Source organism: Silurus aristotelis, assembly GCF_946808225.1.
Source record: "Silurus aristotelis genome assembly, chromosome: 1".
NCBI lineage: Eukaryota > Metazoa > Chordata > Actinopteri > Siluriformes > Siluridae > Silurus > Silurus aristotelis.
Window position 1 is genome coordinate 34,143,481 of NC_139574.1, and position 5,238 is coordinate 34,148,718.

Consider the following 5,238-nt stretch of genomic DNA (forward strand, 5'->3'; position numbering starts at 1 on the left):
GTACTGTATATATACTGTATGTATTTCAAATTTACTTTATTAATTTGCTTGTTTTATTTTTTAAATGTTAGTAATTACTGGTAATAAAAATTTTGAATTTAGTAATATAATGGTCTGCTAATTCTTAGAAAACATTAATAGCTTTAATTTATTGTAGTAGATTAGTCTAGTAGATTAGTTTTGGGCAGTCAGAGGAAATTTCAAATATAAGATCAAGTGATTACCAAGCAACATAAACATACACTAGTTTTGCTGCATACTTAGACACAAATTAAGCTCTTAAGTTGTTTGTCTGGTTTTTATGGTAAGGCAGGATATGAGAATTGACAATAGAATGACATTACACATTCTACTTTATAAAAAGGGTGTGTTTACATTCGGATTAAATACTTGAGTATTATACATAGACCTACCTCATTTCAGGGTGCAGCTCATAAACCTATATTTGTTTACACACTGAAGAATTAATTCTAATCTCTAAAATGATTAATCAGTTCAAAATATTTTTTTACAAAATCATGGCATTATAAAATGCATCTTTATTTAAATTACAGTGCTAGATCTATAATCTAAACTATAAATAATAGAAAGAGAAGAGTATTCAAGTATACATTTTTTGAGTTGTGATTAAAATGTTTCCCAAAGGTATCCATTTTCTTTGTTTTGGCTCCTTTAATTATAGAAAGATATCATCTCCCTTTTTGTCTTAATTTCTTTCTTTAAATTAACTATAGAAGAAACGTCTATAGTTGACACCTACATTTACATATATGTCAATTGGCAGATGCCTCTGTCCAGAGTGATTTATATTTGTCCTATTTATACATTTATACATATTTTCAAGGGCCCAGGAGTGGGAGCAATCAGAAGTCCATTGTCTTACTCACTGAGCTACCACTTTCCCACAATGAAGCTGTAGTAAATGAACCAAGTGTGTGAGTGGAAAGTGGATGCAGAGGTTTTCTTAATGAAGAGCACACATAATAGACACAAAATAAGCAAAGAAACTAAAAGAACAAAGGTAATAATAAAGACCATGGACACAATCATAGTCCAAATAATACCATTACTAAACAATATGAAAACAAATCACTGAGCCAAGGTTTGGCAAACAGCAGAAAACAAAGTCAAATGAATATATTACTTTGGTAATTAGGTGGTGACCGAACACTTTTATTAACTTTATTTAGTACCTTAATTTTCTTTGTTCACTCAATAAGTTATATTCTACATGTTCTTGCAACATTTACAGGTAACCATAAAAACACACACACATCTCTGAGCATGCTTAAGCCTTAAAGGGTTAAGCATGACATCATCAAAAATGGGTTGTGCTCATGCAAATGTTGCATAAATGTGTATGTGTGAATTTCCTGCTCATTGCGTTTCAGTTTCTCCTGTCTTGCTTTATAAGTCTCTCTTCTTAAACTCTCCTTTAAATAGTTTTAAATCTTTCCAAGTACATATTAGCCTTTTCATCTGGTACACTTCTACATTTTTCCTGAAGGTGATTGGGCAAGGTAAGTTACTAACAATGGATTGTATAAAATAACAATTGAAAAAATTTCTATTTATTATTTTATAAATTATTGTATTTAAAATAGTATTAATAACAGTACACAAAGGTCATTTTAATAATAACACTTTTTAGAATCTGAACTAATCTGTACTTTTAAAAAAACAACACTTTTTGATATGTGAACTAATCTGTACTTTTATAAATGTATTTTTTTGTAAATGTTGTATTTTTAATATTTGGGTTTTGGTATTACTAACATTATAAATAGTTTGGGTTATCTAAATGGATATATTATAAATGATAAGTTTTTGGCCATTAGTCAAAAAACCGGTTAGGCCAGCCAGTGGAAACTTGTTCCAACTGGTAATTTCAAGGTGTGTTTGCCTTGAAATTACCAGTTGGAACAAGTTTCCACTGGCTGGCCTAACCGGTGTCTGCTTTTTATTTAAATGAAAACCCATCAACCCATGTAGATTGCACTTTATTGTGTTTGTCTCTTTTGTCATTTATATATATATATATATATATATATATATATATATATATATATATATATATATATATATATATATATATATATATATATATATATATATATAAATGGAACCTTGGATTGCCAGTAAGGCAAAAAATATATAGATTTTGCCTTATTTCCAATCCAAGGTTCCACTGTAGAACAGTTTTATATGGTGTATTTCATTTACAGAAGTATAATGTAATATTTATTTTTTGATTTACTGTACATGTAGGATTAAGAATTCTTTGCTTACATACAGCACATTGAACAAAAAAGAAAGAAATATCTAAAAAAATATTATGTTTTAAAGTAAGTGTGATTTATTCACAGAAATTCACAAAGTCATTAATAATGACATCAGGACCTGAATCAAGAGTCCGTTTTGTGTCTTGGAATACAAATGGTATTAAAGATATCACTCAGTCAGAAGAAAAAATCTCAAAACTGCTGGACAGTCTTCATAACCTTCAGGCTGATGTTGCCTTTATACAAGAGACACATATTGGCCCAGACTGTTATAAAATCTTGGAAGATGTTCCAGGCTGGAACGTCTATTTCACTGTGTACAGCTCTCGAAGCAAAGGAGTCGCAATACTGATAAAAAACACTGTACCATTCGAGTACATATGCCACGATGAGGACTGCAATGGAAGTTACATCGTGCTTTTTTGTTGTCTGTTTGGTGAACTTCACACCCTTGTTAATATTTACTATCATAAGGCAGACGAATTTTTCTTGGCTAGATTGAAAGACTATCTGGTGGAAACAGCTGAGGGTGTTCTAGTGGTTGGAGGTGATTTCAACACGGTTTTACATCCAAGCTTTGATCGGAAATCTTCAAGTTCTCAAGCAAGACATTCACCATTTAGAGCATCTTTAGAATATTTCACTGTTTCTCTCAATCTCAGAGACACTTGGTCATACTTACGGCCTACTGATAAGGACTTTACACGACATCAGAATGACAGTCTCTCTAGGATAGACATGTTTTTTCTTCCAGAACACAGAATGGAACGGGTGCGTAAGATCACTGTACACAAAATCGCTGAACTGCCAGGTTTTTCTGATCATTATCCTCTTGTACTAGATCTTACAGTTTGGCAGAATGGTAACAAAATACTTCCAAAAGTTGCCAGTGGTGTACGCCTGTGGTGTAAGCCTTCCACACCTGACAGAAGACCAGGAAAGATTAGTGGGGCAGAAATACTGAGTGTCATTAAGTCTTTGACTGAATTAGAAGACCTTCCACTTGATGGAAAGGATGTGAAATATTATAAAAACAATTCATGTGAACTGAGTGAGAGCTTAAAAATAGAATACAATTCAGTGATGCAGAACAAAGAGAAACTTGAGCAACCAAATCCTTTAGGATACAGACACATCTTTAATTTGCAGTATTCAATATTATCACAAATTTTGGCAAGGCGTCTCAGTGCATTGATTTCCATGAAGGGAACGGTAGAAATCAACCATGATAAATTTTTTTATGTAAAATTTCAGACAGGGCCACAGAAAATCGAGTGGCATTTCCTTCTGAACTCCATTAGGAAACTGCATCCTGAGTTATCAGACATTGTCCTTCTACCAGAATTAAGATTTCTTGATTACCTTCTTCCTAAAGACCCAATCTTTTGTGAATTTAGACTTTTGGAGCCTGGCTATCCACTCACTAATGCAATCTTTTGTTTGGCTCTGAATGAGCTGGAAGAGTTAGTTTTAGAAAATAAGTTTAGAGGCACAGTCTGCTATCAAAGACAGGTTCTGCGAATACATACACCAAACATTACATCTGATTCACGGGATGCTTTTGTCAGCCATGTCAATAACATATCAGGACTTAAAATAACTATCACTTAATGATTATTCGACCATCATTAGCTCCTTATCAGATACAAACAGACAAAGTGATCTTAACTTTAGTGATACAGTTGAACCCGGTTATGTTGCCGGCCTAGGGGACGACAAAAAGCGTTGAGATAACCGATAATCGAGATAAAATCAATATGGCGGCAATATATTAACGTGCTTAAAATTTCTTTATGTACATGATGTGCGTTAATAAATGAGAATGTCCATGCATTTTTTGGAAGTTTTTTTTACGCAACAGGGTTGCCATGATTTGTTTGATTAAGGCATGCTATTAACATTTACATACATGTTTGCTAACAACAAAAGGCATATGTTCTACAACTAACTGCAGAGATTTACCAGTATACAATACAAACCACCGTCGATTCTTGTTACAAACCTTTATAGGGTAAAGGTATTTATATTCTACATGAATGTTATAGAGTTTCAATGGCTGTCGTTTTACTTGACTACACTTGAGAAAATAACTCACTTTTCTTTTCTTTTTTTTATTTTTCTTTTTTTTTACATTTTGCTCTTTTTGTTTTACACATTCAGTGTAATATTTGTAAATCTCAAATGTTTCTTTACTTTTGCCGTCAATGATTGTATGTTATACATCATTAGAATGACTCCAATGTATTCCAATCTACATTTTATTAATGCAGAAAGAACGAGAACCATGATAATTTTGCCTTTTGCTGTGATCTTATAATGCTTCACATTGTAACTCATTAAAGGCTATTTTTGTGTGACTTAATTTTAGAACATTAGTTTATGTGCCCTTGGCTTTACCTCAATAAAATGTTTCAATATGCTGAAGTAAACAAAAACACATGCTGTACTTTCTTAAAAAGACATGAACTCTATCTACAACCACAATTCCAAAAAGTTGGAACAATGTACAAAATGTAAAAATAAATAAATAAATAAATAAAAACCCAGAATGTAATCATTAGCAAATTTCATACGTTTTTATTCTATTCAGAACAAAACAACAACAAAAGAAACCCATATAAAGTGTTTTAACTAAGAATATATTCTATTTTAAAGTGATTTGAACGTTAGAAATAAGCTAATTAGAGGGACTGAAAATGTAGGACGTTTTGGGGACAAAATGAGGGAGGCACGATGGAGGTGGTTTGGACATGTGCAGAGGAGGGACATGGGGTATGTCAGTAGAAGAATGCTGAGGATGAAGCCACCAAAAAGGAAAAGAGGAAGACCAAGGAGGAGGTTTATGGATGTGGTGAGGGAAGACATGCAGGTAGTTGGTTTGAAAGAGGCAGATGCAGAAGACAGAGTAGTATAGATACGGATGATATGCTTTGGTGACACATAATGGGAGCAGCTG

At 32.6% G+C, this 5,238-nt stretch overlaps 1 long non-coding RNA gene across 1 annotated transcript; it reads left to right on the forward strand.

Annotated features, from left to right (window-relative positions):
- The first annotated feature begins 564 nt into the window (after window positions 1-564).
- On the forward strand, window positions 565-4,836 carry LOC310725454. The gene is made up of 2 exons (XR_014533365.1): window positions 565-1,520; window positions 2,367-4,836. It is a non-coding gene; the product is annotated as an uncharacterized lncRNA (long non-coding RNA).
- Window positions 4,837-5,238: the final 402 nt, after the last annotated feature.